Raw genomic sequence first — 22,685 nt, forward strand, 5'->3', positions numbered from 1 at the left:
TTTTCTCCATTAGCATCCCAATGCCTCTGGCGTTGGCCGCCAAACATCTTACCAGATTCAGACTCGCCTTTATCCAGTCGTACAATCTGCATCGTTTATACTGAAAGTTGGTTGGTTGTTGCCCGCTATGAAACTAAAAACCACGGACTCGGAAGCTATTTCTATTTCGGATCAAAAAACGGTTGATACGAAACCGTTATAAAACCAAAAATGTTAGTCGGCAAATGCTTTCTGTTGGCTGGTCAGATCCGGTTTAACTGTATGGAGGTTTTTCTTATTTCAAACCCGAACCCGTCGACGAGAGAAGCTAAAAAGGAATTTGGGTCCCATCTGGGTTAGTACTCGGCACCCTTGAAATTGGTTGTATTTTTCACCGCAATTTGAGAAGCCGGTTGCTCTGAAGGACGAATTGGTAAGTGTTGATAGGCGAATGAATGGATGAGAACCAATGCTGAGAGAATTCAAGGCTGATTTTTCGCACTTCAGGAGCACAATTAGAAACCTTTGAATGGTATTCTTAGTCTTTTTATTATAATGTAATAAAATATTTATAAGGACCAATGGGGGCCCTCCTTAGCCGTGCGGCTACAAAGCAAGACCACGCTGAGAGCGGTTTGGAAATTGCCTCTGGCGTTGCCGTTCCCCTATTACGAATCACTCCTGCTGTCATAGTTGTCGAAATTACATCCTTTAGTATGTTGAAATCATTTATGAACCTGCTGGATGGATCACTCTTCATGTAGTTCTCGATCAGAATGGTTTTAATAGAAACCAATTAGACAGGATTCCCCGTTGAATGAAATTAGTTATGAATAGTTGTTGCGGTTAAGGATAAGTATACGAGAAAGGCAAAATAGGACAATTTTCCTGAAAATAGGTAATAATAATATTTCAAATTGAATACTTACCGTCAACCTAAATTATTGAACATAGTTCTACAGCAATTGATCTGAAATATAAAGATGAAGAAAATCATTTTAGTCAATTTCAATCAAAAATAGTTATACAGGATGCAAGAGATGTTTCTTTTTTTTTCATTTTGCGTTTATTTGAAGGCTCATTTGTCGTTTGGCGTTACGGAGCCGGATACTTTTTTTACAATTCATTTTACAGTTTTCGTGGCAAGGCAAACGATGGGTGTTCGCGCATGGACCGAACGAAAATCAAATATTCCCTCCTTTTTGTCTTCAAGTGCGTAATCTCCTGTCGGGAGATTCAAAACAATACGAAAGATGAGCTGGAGGAAGGAATGGCAAAAGAAGAAGTAATCGCCATAATACATCAAGGTCGGGTAAAACAAGAATGTACATCCCGGACCCCCTGATCTGCAACAAGTGCTACGCGTACGGACATTCCAAACTCCGATGCAAGGGTACCGCCAAATGCAGGAATTGCTCCGGGACCAACGAATTTGTTGAAAAATGCAACGCCACTCCCTTCTGCCTACATTGCCAAGGCTAGCAAGGCCCAACCAATCGGTCATGCCCAGTCTACGAAATGGAGAAGGAAACCGTTCGACTCCGGTTCACCAAAGGGATCACCCAACAGGAGGCAATGAAGCAAATCCAAACAGGCGGCGGCTCCTACGCGGCGGTCAGTCAGGTCCATCAATGGTTGGTCGCAGCCTGGCAAACCCCACAAGTTCCCGACCAACTGAAGGCAAAAGAAGACACCATCAGAAAGTTAACCGAAACCATCTCCCAGCTGACGTCAAGAATAGAAGAACTGGAGAAGAAGAAGGAGAAGAAACAGAAAAAGCAAAACAAACGAAGGAAGACGGCAGCTGGTCCGAAATGGAAACCGATTGAAGCAGATGACAACCGACAAAACAGATGGAACTTCGACACAAGTGGCCTCTCAGTGGCGACTTGGCCTCTCAGGTAAGTGTTGCTCTTTTGAAATCAAGCGTTGCCAAGCATAAGCGTCACCCTCCAACGGAAATCCACTCTCCTTTCAACAAGAGAGTCTCTGCAAACCCATTCGGCATTCTGGACCAAAACTCTTCCGACTATGGCTATCCCCCGGAAACACAAAAAAAAAATCAGCACACATCAACACTACCCCGATGAAAAGCAACACCCAAAGTACTCCACTTGTCCTCCTTATCAAACTACAAATGGCCAACAAAAACCCAATAAATAATCAATCTTTTTTTTTTTTTTTTTAACTTTCGTTTATTTGGAAGGCTCATTTGCCGTGAAGCGTTACGGAGCCGAAATCAAGTTTAACAATACATTTCTTGATTCTTATACATAGTGTTAGTTTTGGGGAACCGAAAGACTCGCGGTTTAGTCGAGGTTAGGGAATACAATAATACAGTAGGAAAGGAAAGGATTTTAGGGTGCTTAAGTAATTACGATGCTGATGTTCACAAAGTTGACATTCCTCGCATTTTTACATCTATAACGGGACAAACAAACTTGTTTTTGGGAGACAACGACGAGAGGAAGACACACGGAAGGGACGACAGACATATACAACAGGAGGAAGACATTCGTAATGGGGTACGACAGACAAGGGAATGGGCAGGCAATGATTACAGTTTTACATCAGCAACTTTCAAAAATTGGTGGACCAGGGACATGTACTCGAGATCAAGGCCCGACAACACTTCTCTAATAGGCTTTGGTTGTTTTCCTCGGACCCGGAGATGTTCAGTTAGCGCAGATCTGGGGCCACGATGCTCCTCGCACGCCCACACGTCATGATCGATGTCCTGATAATCCTCGCCGCAAACACAGAGATTTCCTTGCGAGAGCCCCACTCTGAAAAGATGTGCATTTAGAGTGTAGTGATTGGACATTAGACGACACATGGTTCGAATGAAGTCTCGTCCCATATTCAATTTTTTGAACCATGGACGCTTCGACACCTGCGGGCGAATTGAATACAGCCATCTACCCAACTCCCCATTTGTCCATTTCTGTTGCCAGCTGTTCAAGGTTTCCTGACGAACTAATGTGAAAAATTCATCGAAGGTGATTTTACGATCGTAAATATCACCTTCCATAGCGCCCACCTTAGCCAAAGAGTCCGCTTTCTCATTTCCCGGGATCGAGCAATGAGAAGGGACCCAAGCCATGGTGATTGTGTAAGACCGTTGTGATAAGGCACTCAAAGCTTTCCGTATCCCATTTAGAAGATACGCTGAGTGCTTAACCGGTTTCATTGACCGAACAGCCTCCAAGGAACTTAGACTGTCGGTGAAGATGAAAAAGTGGTCAGGAGGTAGGGATGCGATTTGCTCGAGTGAATAGTGTATAGCTGCTAGCTCAGCAGTATACACGGAACAAGGCTCTTTGAGCTTAAAGTAGGCGCTATGAAAACGTTGAAAACACCGAAACCAGTGGAGTCATCAATTTTGACCCGTCTGTAAAAAGCTTCTCTCCTCACTGGCGTGCCCGTATTTGCTTGCAAATAATGGAGGTATGACCTCCGCACACAGAAAGTCTGGTATTCCATGAACCTCCTGCTTCATGGACAGATCAAAAGTAACAGAGGAACTGTAAGAGTCTAAGAAGTTAGCACGATTGGTATCTACCGAAGAAGGGCTTACCTCCAGCGTTATGTACCAGAGGTAAATACTCATGAATCGAGATTGAGGGTTTTGTTCGAGCAGCTTCTCGAAGTTATCAATGACCAATGGATTGAGAACCTCACAGCGGATGAGGAACCGGAGCGATAATTCCGCGAAACGATCTGTTAGTGGCAGTACTCCCGCAAGTACTTCCAAGCTCATTGTATGAGTCGAATTCATACATCCTAACGCGATACGGAGACAGCGGTACTGAATCCTTTGAAGCTTCAGCATGTGTGTTTTAGCCGCGGACTGGAAGCAGAAACTACCGTATTCGAGGACCGACAAAATGGTTGTTCTATACAACGTCATAAGATCTTCGGGATGCGCTCCCCACAATGTTCCGGTTATTGATCGCATGAAGTTGATCCGTTTCTGGCATTTTTGTGTCAGATACACAATATGCTTCCCGAAGGTGCATTTCGAGTCGAACCAGACCCCGAGGTATTTAGAAGATATGCTATGAGTGATTGTCTTACCCATCAGTTGGAGCGGGAACTTTGCCGGCTTATGTTTTTTGAAAAGACAACCATCTCAGTTTTCTCCGGAGAGAATTCGATACCCAGCTTCGTAGCCCAAGTGGACAAATTGTCCAGAGTATCTTGCAACGGTCCTTGCAGATCAACCGATGTTGGCCCTGAAACGGATACAACACAATCATCTGCAAGCTGTCTCAACGAGCAATTTGGCATGAGACATTCATCAATGTCTCTGACGTAAAATTGTAAAGAAGGGGGCTCAAACATGAGCCCTGGTGGAGACCCATGTAGCTAATTCGTGAAGTTGCCGAGTCACCATGAAACAAACTCATACGCTTCTCTGACAACAAATTGTAGAAATAGTTGTTCAAAAGTGGTGAAAGTCCACACGAGTGGAGTTTGTCAGATAAGACATCGACGCAAACTGAATCAAAAGCCCCCTTAATGTCCAAAAACACTGAGCCCATTTGCTCTTTTTTAGCGAAAGTAAGCTGAATTTCTGAAGAAAGCAACGCAAGACAGTCGTTCGTTCCCTTGCCCCTGCGGAAACCAAATTGTGTATCTGACAACAAACTATTGGATTCAACCCATTTGTCTAGCCGGAAGAGAATCATCTTCTCCAACAGCTTCCGAAGACATGACAGCGTCGCGATGGGGCGATACGAGTTACAATCCGACGCGGGTTTTCCGGGCTTCTGGATGGCTATCACCCTCACTTCCCTCCAATCATCCGGAACAATGTTGCACTCCAGTAACTGATTGAACAAGTTCAACAAGCGCCTCTTCGCGACGTCTGGGAGGTTTTTGAGGAAATTGAACCTGATTCTATCCATCCCTGGAGCGGAATTGTTACATGAAAGGAGAGCAAGTGAGAATTCAATCATCGAAAAGGGACGATCCATATCATCCCTGTCTGCAAAAGCATCACGTAGCTCTTGCCTCACCGGTACCGAATCCGGACAAACTTTCTTTGCGAAGTCAAGTATCCACCGCGACGAGCTTTCACGATCTTCGTTTACGGACGACGCGTTGCGCATTCTTCTCCCGACGGTCCACAGAGTTTTCATTGAAGTCTCGCGCGATAAACCTTCAACAAAAGTGCGCCAATATCCGCGCTTCTTCACTTTGACCAGTTTCTTGAACTGGATTTCGAGCGCGGTGTATCGTTTGTGAAGAACGATCGCCCGGTGTTTCCGAAATTCTTTGAACGCGGCGGATTTCTCGCGATAAAGTTGCGTACACTCGATGTCCCACCACGGACTGTAGGGTTTCCTACGAACCGAAGCTCCTGGCACCGGCCGACGTTGTGCCTGAAGAGCGCTTTCAAGAATCAACTGCGATAGAAACTTGTACTCTTCCCGCGGGGAAGTGCTTCTATCGACTGTATGCCATCGCTGATGGCGTCCGCATATTGCCCCAATCGATGTGCTTCGTGAGGTCATATGAAAGATCGATGGAAGCAGATTGCTTATGTCCATTGGAAATCGAGACTTCTATCGGCAAATGATCACTACCATGGGGATCTTGGACCACCTTCCAAGTACAGTCCAACGATAATTAACTCGAACAAATGGAAAGATCTGGACGGCTATCTCTTGCTGGAGGAGCCACTCGTGTAACTTCTCCTGTATTCAAAATTGACATATTGAAGTCGTCGCAGAGGTCGTATATCATTGATGAACGGTTGTCGTCGTACAGTTCCCCCCAGCCTGTTCCGTGGGAGTTAAAATCTCCCAGGAGCAACCGTGGCTCGGGCATAACCGAGCAGATGTGCGAGAGATCTCTTCGAGATATCGCGGTGTTTGGAGGAAGATATATCGAGGCGATACTGAGGTCTTTTCCTCGAATAGTCACCTGACATGCGACAGCTTCGGTGCCAGACATCGGCGCAAGATCGACTCTATAGAAGGAGTGCTGTTTTTGATCCCTAAAAGCACCCCTCCATATCGATTTGCCCGATCGCGGCGGATTATGTTGAAATCAGGAAAATGAAGGTTCACATCTGGTGTTAGCCATGTTTCACATAAAGCAAAAGCATCGCATTGTAATTTGTTAACTAAAAATTTAAAAATATCTAATTTTGGAAGAATACTTCGACAGTTCCACTGTAGAATCGAAATCATGTTACCCTTATTGACTAAGTTAGCCATCGAAGGATACAAATGACTCGAGGAGGGGCATTTTCGAAGCCAGCTGCTTCAGGAGAGGAGTCAGAATAGGAAGAACAGTTTTGACCATGTTCTTCACGGGGTCGGAAGCATCAAAGAAGTTGAGGATGAGCTCCACGATGCCAGAAAGTGTGAACATTGGAGCGCTCGGGAGTTCTTCTGCTCGCTCTGTATGCTCTCTTTCTGGCTGAGAAATCGCAAAAATGGGGCATCTGGGATTTTAGATGTTCCCGGAAGCGGTGGAAACTCTCGATCATCCCGATGTGAAACCACAAAAGTTGATCGTTTTTGAGTATTTCCTCCGCTTTGAATTTGACCATGTTGGATTGGGGCTCACTTTGAGGCTGTTTTCTAGGCTTTTTCGAGGGTCGCTGGCTCTGTTTTATTCTCTTCCTCGTTGAGCCATTGAAAACAAAGGGAACCCCATTTCCAACCTCGGAGTCAGAGCTACCTTGATCGTCCAAAGGAAGAGACGAGTAGATGGTGTCAGAAACGAGTGGAGGAGCGGCCTTCCTCAACATTTCGGCGTAACTTCGCCGAGAACGTTGCTGAAGAGACCGCTTCTGGTGGATTCGCTGCTGTATGTACGTTGGGCAAGCTTCAAGAGCATGTGGAGGGCTTTCGTTACAATAGACACATTTCGGTGCCGTCTTGCACGCGCCCTCCACATGCTTCTCTCCGCATGATGCACAGCGAGGTTTATTGCAACAGTACTGAGCGGTGTGGCCCAGCTGCTTGCAATTAACACAATTCATCACCTTCGGTACATACAGCCGAACAGGTAGACGAAGTTTGCCAATCACTACGTAGTCAGGCAGTGCGGACCCGGAAAAAGTGACGCAGAAAGAGTCAGACGGGGAATAACTCCGCTTCTCTCCCTCCTGCGACACCGAATACATTTGTTTGCAATCCAGTATCGCAACAGGAGGCAAAGAAACGTTCTTGAAACGACCGAAACCTTGTTTCAAATCGTCGCATGTCATACTTCCCTCCGTCACCACCCCGCGATCTCACACACTGCTGACGGTAAATACACCCTATATTCGAGAGTGAAAAGCTCACAGGTGACAATCTCGTTGGCCTGTTTGCGATCACTGACCGTGACACGGAGTTTACTGGACCCAACCATGTCAATGGTCGTGACAGACGAAAATCGCTTTTCCAGATCTTTGCTAATCTGGCTGATATTCAAACGTTTGCCTTTGGGTCGAAAGAAAACAACATACGGCCCACTAGAGTCGTGAGGGTAGACCTTGGGACGGGGGCTCGTAGAGGAAATTTTAGCGTTGCTGGTGTCCATTTCGTTTTGGTTTGGAACACCCGAATGCAACGAAACATCTGACATGGAATACGAAGTACCCCGCCAACTTCGCCTTCGCGCATTGCGGACACGAAATGCGCCGCTGCAGCGAGGCACAATCTCTTTTAAAACTAAACAATTATCACAAGGGCAGAAAAAAACACACACACAAACAAAATAATGATTTGGGACAGAGGGGAAGACGAGTAAAAAAGAAAGAAAAAAACTATTCCAATAGGATGGGGAAGAGAGGGGAACAATGAGAGGGAGCTCAATTAAATACTTGCGTTCACACTGCTGTGTTGCCGGCTAACAGTTCTGGCAGCACACACTAGCTCGATAGACACTCGCCGGTGGTGCGGTCGAAGCGAACCACGCTATTGTTGGTGTTCTCGCCGCACCCAACACTGCAACTGGGTGGATGGATGGTGGCAGGACGGCAGCGTCTGTGTTGGTGGAGACGCACGATGGATGATGACTGTCGGCGTGGGACGATGATGCCTGCGCCTGCGATGGACGCCGAATAAACTGCAAAGTTTTGCGTAGTTGCAAAACCAACGAAATGGCTACTTAACTGCTACAGCTAAGCACCACTTCCACTCAAGCACTATGCTTCAAAACACTTTCGGAAAAAAAACCACTACCTGTACTTCAGGAAAAAAACCGAATGAGAAGCAGACCGTACGCGGACTTACAACCGTCTCGCACGGATGCTCGACGTGGAATCAAATAATCAATCTGTATCCAATCAATCTGCTCATCTGCTCAATCAACATCATTCGCTTTGCAATGGAATATTGAAGGTCTCCAAAGCAAACGGTCTGAACTACAACTATTAGTTTCCAAATTTAATCCAATTGCAATTGCACTACAAGAAACCATGGCCCCAAAATCTAAAATACTTTCACATAACGTACATATTCACATATGAGTTTTCATAACATTGTAAATTAACGTCCAAGTCGGGTGGTTTAATCCCCGGAAATAGGCAATTACCTTTGATTGAACGAAAAATTGATATTTCCTCATCCCTACAAGTAATAGCCGTCGAAATTGAGATTCCCCTCAAAATCACTCTCATCTCTACCTATTTCCCCCCCAAAAAAAAACTATCAAACAAAACAATTAAGTCCCGTCTTTCCCGAATCATAGATATGATCTCCTCCCCAGTTCTTTTGATGGGCGATCTCAACGCACACTCTACACGATGGGGTAACCCATCCAACAATGCCTAAGGAATCCAAATCGGAATCCTAAGGAATCCAAATGCTCTAACCCTTTTAAATGATGCCAGTAGCACCATCATCCACCACTCGGGTGGTGCATCATCAGATCTTTCCTTCTGCTCCCTCAAGTCTTACTTCCCAACTATCCTGGAACGTTCACGAGGATTGCTGTGGCAGCGATCACCCCCTCTTGTCATCTCTATGAATCGAAACCCTCAAGCACTGTCTACTCGCCCTCGCTGGAAATACGAGTTAGCGGACTGGAACGGCTATCAAAACCAGGTATATGACCAGTTCACAATGAACCCTTCAACCTCACCAGATGACTTTGTCAAACAGCTGTTTGATATTGCAAAGCATCACATCCCCAGAACCAGTGCGTGGTTCACCGCGGAAAAAATCAGTTCCATGGTGGAACCCCACCGTCCGTTCAGCCGTCAAACTCCATCACGAAATTATGTGCTCTTCAGAGAATGGCAAAGGGGGAGCGTAAGGATTGCGTTCAACTTGCGGAGTTAAAATTTGTCTGGAATTTTAAGCCGTAATCAACAAGGCCAAACAGGATAGTTGGTATGAATTCATCTCATCCATCAATCCGGAAAGCTCATCAAAAGAACTATGGGACAAAGTCCATAGCAACAACCCACAAAAATCCGAATCAATAACCAAATCACCGACAACCCATCACTAATTTCCAAATACCTTGCTGACCACTTCTCCATCTCTTCTTCATCAGCCAACTTTTCCATTCAGTTTTTGTCCCTAAAAGCCTCCCATGAATCTCCCCCCTTGTTTTGATACTGACAATAATCCGGACTACAACTTTGAATTTTTTCACGAATGGGCTCTACAGAGAGTCAGTGGGTCGTCTGCTGGCCCGGACGACGTAGGCTATCCCCTTTTCAAAAATCTTACACCCATTGGCAAATAGATTCTCCAACACCATTTGGAACAATGGTGAAATCCCACAATCCTGGAAAGAAGGTTTCGTTGTTCCTATTCCAAAACCAGACAAAAATAAACATAGCGCCGACAGTTACTGTCCCATAACCTAGCTAAACTGTATCGGGAAGATTTTTGAGAAGATGGTCAACAGGCTTTCACAGGATCACAGGATTCCAGGAGAGAGATGAGTCGCCTGTTGTCGCCTGGAATCTTGACAATAGGCAGTTTGCTTTCCGACCCCACAAAAGCAGCGACGACTATCTTACCGAGCTGGAGGATATCATCGATTCCAAGACCAACCTCGAGAGGGGTTGTAGCATACGACCGAGCATGGCGTTTTCCCATCCTCAAGTCTTTTGAGAAAAGGGGAATCAAGAGTCGCATAAGTATAAAGCTTTCTTGACGGCAGGAGTTTCAGGGTCATGATCAGGTGAGGAAGCAAGAAAATGGAATTCCCCAAGGCTCGGTGATAGCTCCAACACTTTTCTTGATTTGTATGCAGTCCCTATTCAAAAGCATCCCTCCCCATATCTACATCCCAAGCAGCACACATATTCCACATAGGTTACTGCAACTCATATGTGACCGGATTTAGTCACAATCAGGTTGCTGCAACCATTTTCGTCTGACTTGCTGCTGCTCGGGATCCTCGTCTATGCCGATGACATAATAATACTTTCTTTCCATAACTTCCAATCACTGGCCAGAAAGAAAATCCTATCCGCCGTTAACACTGTCTCCGAATGAGCCGATAAACATCTCAACTGCAAGAACAGAAAAGGAGTTAGTAAGTTACCGGATCTTCATCTGAAAATCCCAAACATCCCTCAAAATCCTTGGTGTCCACCTGGACCTCACTCTGAGCTTTGGTCACCACGCCGATACCTTTCGAAAGTCAATCGAAAAGCTCTTGTAATCAAAGTCATCGGATCAAGAATCTCAAGCGAACAAAGGACAACCATCATTCGGTTGGATCATAAATGGCTGGTTGTTGCTTAAAATGTTCTACGGTGTAGGACTTTTTAGTAGAGGTGGTGATCTTATTACCAAAAAAATTCGCCCTTTGTATTGCGGATCATTTCAAAATGTTCCATTTTGCGGATTCCGCAAAGCTTTTCCGCAGCTGTCAAAGTTCTACCGCAAGCCTGAAAATCTTCAATACACTGAGACAAAAACCTGATATTTGGCGTTGTCATCGTAGAATACCATGCCAAACAGTAGAGAAAAAGTATGAAGTGACAGCTGCGCTGCCGTAATCTGGAAAAGTGACGTATCAGCCATTTTACAACATGCATGTTTACCATTTTTCTGTTAAAGAGCTCAATGAGTAGTACTCGTTAACACCATTTTTGAAAAATGGCGTATACGTCACTTTTTCAGATTACGGCAGTGCGGTAGTTTGATGTAGTTTGATTCTCCCCGGTGAAATCGATCTTCTGACTGATGGACACGTTCTGATTGATGGACGGCACTTCTCCGACTATCATCGACTCTGAACACTACCTGATCATGGTGCAACTATGCCCGAAACTATCCATTATCAACAACCAATCATCAAAAGGGGCCCGGAACTGAAGGCTCGACGGGCCTCTTTTGAGGACTGCTGGAATCAGTTTAAGCAGCCATTAATGACGCAGCAGAGTGCAACGTCGGGTATGTGGGACGAAGTCGACGGAACGATTGCTTCGACGAAGATTGCAGACAGATTCTGGAAGAGAAGTACGCAGCGCGGGCGGTCGCGCTGCAGCAAGGGAACCGGCAGCGGAGACAACAGACCCGCATTTTTCAGGAGAAAAAACGCCGCCTGGAAGAAGCGGAGTGCGAGGAGATGGAACAGCTGTGCCGTTCACAGGAAACACGTAAGTTCTATCAGAAGCTCAACGCATTCCGCAAATGTTTCGTGCCGCGAGCCAAGATGCGCAGGGATAAGGATGGGAGCATCTTGACGGACGAACGTGTGGTGATCGAAAGGTGGAAGCAGCACTACGAGGAACACTTAAATGGCGCTGAGAGTACAGGCAGTGAAGGTCAAGGCAGCGGAGGAGATGACTAAGTCAGTTTAGCGGATGAGGGAAGTTAAGGGTGCCATCCAACAGCTAAAAATCAATAAAGTAGCTGGTAAGGATGGTATCGGAGCTAAGCGCATCAAGATGGGCCCGGAAAAGCTTGATTGTCAGAATCTGGGAAACTGTACAGCTACCGGAGGAGTAGAAAGAAGGGGACATATGTTCCATATACAAGATAGACGACCAGCTGGAATGTGAAAATGTTCGAGCGACCACCATCCTTAACACCTTAACGATCATCTTCCGTCGTCTGTCATCAATAGTGAATGAGTTCGTGGGAAGTTGACGGGCGCTGGACAACGGACCAGATCTGTGATGGACTTTCGTGCCGGATGTTCAACATTGCGTTAGAAGGTGTCATGTGGAGAGCCGGGGTATGATTTTCAACAGATCCAGTCAATTTATTTGCATCGTGGATGACATGACCATTTTTAACCCGTTTGCAAAGGTACACCCGCCTCAAACGAGAAGCAACAAAAGTTGGACTGTTGGTGAATGCACCGAAGACAGAGTACATGCTTGTGGGCGGAACCGACCGCGACAGGGCCCGCGTGGGAAGCAGTGTTACGATAGACGGGGATACTTTCGAGGTGGTTGATGATTTCGTCTACCTTGGATCTTGTTAACGGCTGATAAGAATGTTAGTCGTAAAATACGAAGGCGTATCATCTGTGGAAGTCGGGCCAACTACGGGCTCCAGAAGAAACTGCGGTCAAAAAAGATTCACACCCGCACCACATGTGTCATGTACAAAACACTAATAAGACCGGTAGTCCTCTACGGACATGAAGCTTGGATCATACTCGAGGAGGACTTGCAAGCACTCGGAGTATTCGAGAGACGGCTGCTTAGAACCACGAACAGGATCGCGGTTTGTGGCGGCGTAGGATGAACCCCGAGCTCACCCAGCTCTACGGCGAACCCAGTATCCAGAAGGTAGCTAAAGCCGAAAGGGTACGATGGGCATGGCATGTTGCCAAAATACTGGACAGCAACCCTGTGAAGATGGTGTTCGCTTCCGATCCAGCAGGTACAAGCAAGGTGGGCTGACCAGGTACAGAACGACATGGCGAGCGTGGGGCGCAATCGAGGATGGAGAGATGTGACCTCAAACCGTGTATTATGGCGTCAAATTGTTGATTCAGTGTTATCTGTTCAGATGTAAACTAAATAAATAAAATACAATTTATTTTTATAACATTTCCAGATTTATTGTAATCAAAACAAAATTTGTTTGAAGCTATCATGGTTTTAGCGGATATAAATTCGATATATACATAGTTCTGTCTAGAGATATAGATTTACTGAAGAATAAATAAAGATTTAAATTTGGATGGTTTACGCAACATTGCTGCCGTAATCTAAAAAGTGGTGTATACGAAATTTTACACAAATGGTGTTAATGAGTAGTACTCATCTAGCTCTTTAACAGTAAAATGGAAAACACATAGGCATATTTGGCGTAAACGTCATTTTTTAGATAAAGGCAGAGACTATGTTTTGTAATGATTTTTGTCGCCTTTTAGTACACTGGATGCAAGGAAAAACCGCTTAAGAAACGACTAACTACAAATTAAGGTTTTATGCATTTTGTATTATAAAGGCATTTCTCAATTGCGACATTGCTAAGATGGAGTTGAATATCGAGAACCAAGCTCGGTGTTGAACGGTTTAAATGCCCGATTCACTTGATTGGCGTTTGCAAATTTCGAACACTGATAAGTTATCCTTCCAAGAAGCCTATAAGTAATTTAATACTCTTTTATTGAATTGAAACGCCCCATCTAATCTCATTCCACCCATTTCATGCAACCATCATCCGTCACTATCAAACTGCGTCAAAATGATTAGTCATCTTGGCGCTGGAGCCGCTTTTCACTTTTGAGAAGATTAAACTAAACACTATTCCGAGCACGAATTTCTGCAAAGTTGGAAAACCTTCACCGTCGATGCCGACACCGGGAAAATTCCCACGTGCGTAGAGCAGATGGATGGGTTGGCCTTTCCAGAAGCCGCCGACAGAAGGCCACCCGTGTCGGTTCGGTGTGTTCCAGTCGATTGAATATTGAATACTCTCCCTGACTATGCGGATAAGAAAAAAAATCAAACAAAGGAGAGGCTCTGGTCTTTTGTCGATCTGATTACGCAGCTTTTAGCTCTGACGGAATCAACGGCCTAGAGACCTTATCCATCATTTTTACATTGTTACACGGTGGATCGATGGGATGGAAGGCAGGGACCGCTGGCTGGCAGTGTTTAGGTACACAGGAGTGCGAACCAACAAACAGGACCATGGGGCGAAAGAAAGGAAAAATCCAAATCCCACCCAAGTAGTTTGGATTCGACCAAACCCCCACGCATGATTGATGTTGAGCTTTGTGCAAATGATTTTCTGATAGCCTTGGAAGGGTGCTTGTGTTTACTAATATTTGTGCCTAGGTTTCTATGGGAAAACGATCCATTGTGAAATGAAAAAAGCAATAAAATGAGAAGAATTGGCTTATTTGCGTTATGAAACTGTGTTTGTTGATATCTTTAATTTTTTATTCTTCTAGATCTATCGAGCTTTTTTTCTTTAAACAATATCGTTTTTTTAAATAATTTGATAAATAATGTTGTGGTAAGTGTGTTAGCAGTAATTGATTTGTGGAAACGACGGTTTCATATTGTAGGAAGTAGCTCATTTAAATTTTAAGATTTGATAACTTAGATTATAACTTATTCATTGAACTGTCAGACCTTTCTGTGAATCAAAGTTGATGAATTTGAACCATTTTTAATGATACAACAGATACGTATGGCTTCTATGTATGCTTTGCGTTGTAGAAATTTTCTAAGATCCACGTGGTATCATACATAATGAATTACAATGAATATGAATTCCAAATGATTACTACGAACCATCCACTCTGGCAGGAATTTCAATATATGTACGTGGTATTCATTTCATTTTGCTCATCTGCCTAGAGAAATTAATTAGCAACCATTAACTAGAGTCCACATCTCGGTAAGGGGCCTTCGTATCTACACGGGAATGATTTGACTGACAATGAACAAAACAAAAGAACAACGAGTCCTGATGGACAGGAGAAAAATTATCTGTCAAGTACAGAATGTATGCGTTTTACCGGTTGATGGACATTGTCATCGATTAGATGTCGGACCGTTCGTGAAGCTAGTCCATTGGAAAAATCCGACATTAGTTGGACCGCTCGCTATGTGTGCCATCCAGAATCCTATGCGTGATCCTAATGGATGCAGATCTCATGGCCGGCCTTGGGATGGATGTTGTTTCATTCGACGGCACATCTGAGCGAGTTGCCATTGCCAGTCGCACGTATATTGTCATCATTAGTGATGGTGTGGTTCATGTTTTACCATCCAGACGATGAACGGGTAGCATATGTTGATGAGAATGAATTCGCCTAATCAGCGGATATTATGAACAGATACAAACCTGTCCGTTTCGTGGGGTAGAATGGAATTCGTTGAAAGCATTTTATGCTGTACGTCTGAATGATTAATGGCGGGGTTGTTGTTGAGTGAAATTCAGAGTGATTGGTATAATTTAGATATGAGGAAAATAATGTTTCTGTACGGTGCCTTATATTAGGGTTTTGAATGGCTACATACCTACTCACATAATTGGAAGGAAAATTAGTTCGAGAAATTCGCGTGCGAACGTGTGAAGCACTAAAACACAAATCAGGGTTTCAGTATGGTGGATCAAAATCAACACGAATTTCATATCGTGTGGCATGAATTACATGAATGTTAAAATGGGTATTCCAATGCTATAGTGCTAGGCGACCCCCTTTACGATTAGCATAGTGGCCCACGGCTCCTTGAATTTGTCCTGCTGAAATCAAGAACAAACATATATTCTTAATTAATTTTATTTCAATATCTTTTATCATTCTAATGTTGCATTCTTCAGCTGTAATTCATTCTTCGATATACGAGATTGTGCGTCTGATAAAGCAAATCGCAAATCGTCCTCAATGTTAATGATACCAGATCGTTCCGAATCGTTCCCGAAAAAACTTTGGTCAAATTTTCTTTTTCCATACAAATTTGTTCGAGAGATGCTTTACAGCATTAACTTCAACAAGCCACCAAAATTAAATTTACAAGCTACAATCATCAATTTTGAAATCAGTTCATTTAATATATGTGTGAAATTAAAAAAATATATGTCTTTCGCGATGTGCCGGGATAAAGATGGGAGCATCTTGACGGACGAACGTGTGGTGATCGAAAGGTGGGAACAGCACTACGAGGAATATTTCAATGGCGCTGAGAGTACGGGCAGTAAAAGTCAAGGCAGCGGAGGAGATGACTACGTCAGTTCAGCGGACGATGGAAGCCAACCGGCCCCACCTTGAGGGAAGTTAAGGATGCCATTCAACAGCTAAAGACCAATAAAGCAGCTGGTAAGGATGGTATCGGAGCTGAGCTCATCAAGATGGCCCCGGAAAAGCTGGCCACTTGCCTACACAAACTGATAGTCAGAATCTGGGAAACCGAACAGCTACCGGAGGCGTGGAAGGAAGGGGTTATATGCTTCATCTACAAGAAAGGGGACAAGCTGGAGTGTGAGAACCTTCGAGTGATCACCATCCTTAATGCCGCCTACAAAGTGATATCACAGATCATCTTCCGTCGTCTGTCACCATTAGTGAATGAGTTCGTGGGAAGTTATCAAGCCGGCTTCGTTGACGGCCGCTCGCCAACGGACCAGATCTTTACTGTACGCAAACCCTTCAAAAATGCCGTGTATACCAGGTCCCAACGCACCATCTGTTCGTTGATTTCAAGGCGGCATACGACAGTATAGACCGCGTAGAGCTATGGAAAATTATGGACGAGAACAGCTTCCCTGGGAAGCTTACCAGACTGATCAAAGCAACGGTGGATGGTGTGCAAAACTGTGTGAAGATTTCGGGCGAACACTCCAGTTCGTTCGAATCGCGCCGAGGACTAAGACAAGGTGATGGACTTTCGTGCCTGTTGTTCAACATTGCGCTAGAAGGTGTCATGCGGAGAGCCGGGTGTAACAGCCGGGGTACGATTTTCAACAGATCCAGTAAATTTATTTGCTTCGCGGATGACATGGACATTGTCGGCCGAACATTTGCAAAGGTGGCAGAACTGTACACCCGCCTGAAACGTGAAGCAACAAAAGTTGGACTGGTGGTGAATGCATCAAAGACAAAGTACATGCTTGTGGGCGGAACCGAGCGCGACAGGGCCCGCCTGGGAAGCAGTGTTACGATAGATGGGGATACCTTCGAGGTGGTCGAGGAATTCGTCTACCTCGGATCCTTGCTAACGGCTGACAACAACGTTAGTAGTGAAATACGAAGGCGCATCATCTCTGGAAGTCGGGCCTACTACGGGCTCCAGAAGAAACTGCGGTCGAAAAAAAAAACGCCACCGCACCAAATGTGTCATGTACAAGACGCTTATAAGACCGGTTGTCCTCTACGGACATGAAACATGGACAATGCTCGAGGAGGACTTGCAAGCACTCGGAGTATTCGAGAGACGGGTGCTTAGGACCATCTTTGGCGGTGTGCAAGAAGACGGTGTGTGGCGGCGAAGAATGAACCATGAGCTCGCCCAACTCTACGGCGAACCCAGTATCCAGAAGGTAGCTAAAGCCGGAAGAGTACGATGGGCAGGACATGTTGCAAGAATGCCGGACAGCAACCCTGCAAAATGGTGTTCGCTTCCGATCCGGCAGGTACGAGACGGCGTGGAGCGCAGCGAGCGAGATGGGCAGACCAGGTGCAAAACGACTTGGCGAGCGTGGGGCGTATCCGAGGATGGAGAGATGCGGCCTCGAACCGTGTATTGTGGCGTCAAATTGTTGATTCAGTGTTATCTGTTTAGATGTAAACTAAATAAATGAAAATGAATTAATGTCTTTCGCGAAATGAACAAAAACATTTTTGAGGTTTTGTCCGGGTTTCTGCCATTGTGTGGTATAAGGTGAAGGGAGGAGATAATCCCTAATTTAAATGAATGCTTTTGCTCGGTATAAGACGAAAGGAAGAAATAATGATTTTTTTTAGTCCGAAACATGTCAAGGAGAGGAGATAATCCCTGCCAGGTATAATAAAGGGTTTGTAAGGAGCATTTAAATTTAAAAAAAAAATTTCAATTCTGAGTGACCTTTTTTAGCCGTGCGGTAAGATGGGAAGCTGCAAAGCATGACCATGTTGAAGGTGGCTGGGTTCGAGTCCCGGTCCGGTCTAGGAAATTTCTCGTTTGGAAATACTTTCGACTTATCTGAACATCGTTGTTCAACTTGTTGTTCAACAACTGTTGTTCAATTCTGATTCACATAGTTGGGTAGAGAGAACAGGGTGTGAAATGTTGCCAAAGCAGATTCGATAGATACGGGGAATTGACTGATATCCCATCGTTATTAGCTGGTTATGGAACTACTTCTCGCAAGGGCAGCTGTTGTATAATTGGTAATACTTTCGTGTACTAAATGGAATAGTGTGGGTTCAAGTCCCACCGTCAGCCGAATTTTTTTTTCGCAATATCTCATAAAAACTCCCTAAAATGGCAAACTAAACTATGTGTATCAAAATTAAACATCTTTTCCAAAAAAAAGAAAAAAATCTGACTTCCCTCACAAGTCATCAATCAAGGTAAAAAAGGATTTATTGTCCCGTGTAACCCGGAATTTTTGGGATTTCAAAAATAATGTCCCTGGAACCGGGAAAAACCGCATTTTCCTGAATCCCAGGATTTCTTGCCCAGGAGGTCCTGGGATAGAAGCTCTAATGGGAGGATTTTGTCGGATTCGTCAACTCAGTCCAATACACCGCTGAACTATGGCGCACTCAGATATTGTAATAACTTAGATTATCGTAATAAGTTAGTATTTTAACTTATCTGAACATGCAATCATGCAAACATGCAAGTGACTTCAACGCCGTTAAAGCGATGATCCCCTTCCTACTTTGTGACTAAATAATATCAGAATTTTCCCAATCAAACGAAAAACGCCAGTAATCAGTTGATTTTAGAGGTCGAGAACTACAAATGCAACACATCAGCATCGCGAATACAAATTTACTGTCGACCAGTGTAATCATTTCTGAAGGTAATATGAAATCCTAGCAGTTGGCAATAATTGATTGAAAGCATTGAATATTTTTTCCAAATTTCTGTGACCCGTGACTTCTCCTGGAAATTGGTAAAGATATTTGATAATCGTAAGAATACCAGGATGTACACAGATAAAAATATGTTGTGATTTTAAATGTATTTTCATGCACATATTCGGAGCATGCAAATAAACGTAACATTCAATTGATCTCACTATTCTTTTAAATCGAAATAAATTTAAACGGAGCATACTTGTAAAATTCAATCAAATTTTATTGAATATCGAATGTTAATTCGTTTGAAGGGAAAGGCTGCAATTTTACACGTCGTTGAATTTTCAAAATTATTTGCTGTGTATGTCATGCTTTTTGTAAATCCATAAACAATCATGGAAGAGTAATATTTGTCCTAAAAATCGAGAATTTTACTCAAACTATTCATGTAGGTACTCTGGCCGCAACATAACTGTCTCATATTGAAATGGATTTCATATCAATATGGGACAGTTATGCTTTTAGCATAACTAAGAATGTGCATCGATTTCTCAACACCAGAACGTTTGGCTATCGTTTCTGTTTATAAGCAGGAGGTTAAAAAAATATCTAAAAAGTATAAGCAGGAGGTCGCATAAAAACTCCCTAAAATGGCAAACTAAACTATGTGTATCAAAATTAAACATCTTTTCCAAAAAAAGAAAAAAACTGACTTCCCTCACAAGTCACCAATCAAGGTAAAAAAGGATTTATTGTCCCAGGTAACCCGGGATTTTTGGGATTTCAAAAATAATGTCCCTGGAACCGGGAAAAACCGCATTTTCCTGAATCCCGGGATTTCTTGCCCAGGAGGTCCTGGGATAGAAGCTCTAATGGGAGGATTTTGTCGGTTTTGTCAACTCAGTCCAATACACCGCTGAACTATGGCTCTCAGTGGCAATCGCAGATCTTCCCCCATAAGCCTTGACTTGCCAGATCATGCCATCTCAAATCCCCCCGAGGTGGCCAACGCACCAGGGGAAACCTTTGCAGCTTAAGTTTCGGTGAGCGGTTACCCAGCCAAGTTCCAGTGCTCCATCGTGACCAGATCATCAACTATGACAAACTTCCGAGTCCACTCGGAATTGCAGAATTCCCTGTCTAACCAGTTTTCCACAACTTCTGAACTGTCTTTCGTCCTCCAGTGGGAAATCTTCCGGTCCCGGTAGGATAGGGTGCTGAAAATCCCATCTTCTACCGTTTAAATCCTTCCCGGACGAATGGCAGCGTAGTCTCGTCAACCCAATTCCGAAAAACAACATCTCTTCTCGTGACGTTTAGAAATACCTGCCAATCTCGCCGTACTCTTGTGTGTCCAAGAGAGGATAATGACCTCGAGAGGATAATGAACAATACCAGCCACGGGCGAAACTTCGAGACCAAAGGCAGATTTGATGTCCAGCCCATCCTAACCAGGACGTCTTCCAAGGGGCCAAACACGCGCACCTTGTGTCCCTAGACATCTTGTTCTGTAGCAGCTTATTGAGTGGGGATTTTCTGGAAACATCCTGGCTTTCGTCCGAAATGTTCTCACTTGGCGCTCCTCTTAAGTGCTCATTGGAAATTAGGCTTCGAGTCATGAACGGTGTGTTTCGCTTCCTACCACCAAACGTCTATATTTTCATTTGACACTCCACACGGCCGCAAATAAGAGCCCAATCCGCCATTAGCGCTGTTCTCCGGCGGGCTACTCTAGTGAAGTATTTCATGACCGCTAGCAAATGTATCCGTGGGCATGTCTGTAGATAGAGATATCGGCACCATCCTCAAACGGAAAGCAATTAAGGTAGGTTCTCCCCAGACATTAGAATCCATCTCATCATTCGATTTGCTGAGCAAAAAAACTGATTAAATGATGTGATACTTGGTTTTTTGGATCCTAAAGCAATAGACTACTACTTGATCTTTAGAACTTCAGGCATGTTTAAACCCGAAAGCGCTGATGTCTAAAATTTTCCAGTATTAAAATAAAAGTTGTTGGAATTTGCAAATGAAAATTATTACAAAAATTAAAAGTTATGATAATTAAAGCCCAATTTAATTGATTCTTCTTGCTTCTAGGAAAACTTTTTCAGTAGGCCTTTTAGCTCACTGAAAAAGTTTTCTTCAAACCTCAAAAAACTGCTCTAAATCTGGTTTGTAAGGGATTCTGAGCTCCCAAAACGATTTTTTGGTAGTTTGCTATGAATCGCTAGATCCATAACACTGGACGACAAAATAAAAAAAAAGTTTGTTCTCGCGATGCTGATGTGCATTTGTAGTTCTCAACCTCTGAAATCGACAGGTTACTGGCGTTTTTCGTTTGATTGGAAACATTCAGAGAATATTTGGTCACATAGTAGGAAGGGGATCGGCGCTTTAACAGCGTTGAAGTCACTTGCATGTTTGCATGATGCACTTAACAAATGACACGGGCATACTACAAAAGTTCAATGTAATGGACGCAGTAGTTCATCCCGAGCAAAAAAAACTTACTTATTACGATAATCTAAAGGTGCCCTCAGACGTTGCAAGCAAATCACTTGCAACGAGCATTTTGCTCGCAGAAAGTGGCATCTATCAAAAAATTCCATGTCTGACTACACTGAAAGTGATTGCATGCAAGCAAATGACAACTCGCAAGCAAACGCCCGCTTGAATTGTGTGACTGCTAAGCGTTTAAAATTAGCAACTCGCATTAAAAAAAATGCGCTTGCTGGTACAGCACTAGCAAATTATTCGCTCCCAAAAGTGAAAACGTTTTCAGGTGGAACCAGAAACCAGGCGTAGTTGACCTTGTAAACCAAAAAATCTGAATTCCAGAACAATTTGGAGATCCTAGAACATCTGCAACAAACTAATGTGGACTGTATATGATACGCAAGGGCTCTAGGGACTTGTATGGATATGCTGGGTTGATTTCGGTTTGAAACGAGGAGTAGTAGACTATGTAGACCAAATTATCTGAATTCCAGAACAATTTGGAGACCCTAGAACATCTGTATCAAACCAATATAATACGCAAGAACTTTGGAGGCTTTAGTTCTTCTTGATTGGTAAATTTTACTCATATTGAATTTGGTAAATCGAAGTTTTCTACATTTTAAATTACAGCATCCGTTCTCCAGTTTTCACAAACCCTACCTATAGTTTCCCCTAACACGCCCATTTTTGCCTGAAAACATTCATGGGGGCACTCAGATATTGTAATACATTGGATTATTGTAATAAGTTAGTATTTTAACTTATCTGAACATGCAATCATGCAAACATGCAAGTGACTTCAACGCCGTTAAAGCGATGATTCCCTTCCTACTTTGTGACCAAATAATCTCAGAATTTTCCCAATCAAACGAAGAACACCAGTAATCATTTGATTTAAGAGGTCGAGAACTACAAATGCAACACATCAGCATCGCGAATACAAATTTACTGTCGACCAGTGTAATCATTTCTGAAGGTAATATGAAGTCCTAGCAGTTGGCAATAATTAATTGAAGGCATTGAATATTTTTTATAAAAAAATCTGTGACCCGTGACTTCTCCTGGAAATTGGTAAAGATATTTGATAATCGTAAGAATACCAGGATGTATGTCATGCTTTTATAAATCCATAAACAATCTTGGAAGAGTAATATTTGTCCTAAAAATCGAGGAACTTTACTCAAACTATTAAAGTAGGTACTTTGGCCGCAGCATAACTGTCCCATATTGAAATGGATTTCATATCAATATGGGACAGTTATGCTTTTAGCATAACTAAGAATGTGCATCGATTTCTCAAC

The 22,685-nt window shown here is 43.6% G+C and overlaps 1 protein-coding gene across 5 annotated transcripts in view; it reads right to left on the reverse strand.

Annotated features, from left to right (window-relative positions):
* Positions 1 to 22,685, reverse strand: part of LOC134213488 (tRNA-dihydrouridine(16/17) synthase [NAD(P)(+)]-like) — a 359,207-nt gene that overhangs the window by 190,000 nt on the left and 146,522 nt on the right. For 4 of the 5 annotated variants that reach the window (XM_062692578.1, XM_062692579.1, XM_062692582.1 and 1 more), the window contains one exon: positions 909 to 949. The exons of the other annotated variant lie outside the window; for it this stretch is intronic. The gene's annotated coding sequence lies outside the window, so the exon portion shown is untranslated. The remainder of the gene's footprint in view (positions 1 to 908; positions 950 to 22,685) is intronic. 5 annotated transcript variants of the gene reach the window in all.

Source organism: Armigeres subalbatus, chromosome 2 (genome assembly GCF_024139115.2).
Source record: "Armigeres subalbatus isolate Guangzhou_Male chromosome 2, GZ_Asu_2, whole genome shotgun sequence".
In the NCBI taxonomy this organism is placed as follows: domain Eukaryota; kingdom Metazoa; phylum Arthropoda; class Insecta; order Diptera; family Culicidae; genus Armigeres; species Armigeres subalbatus.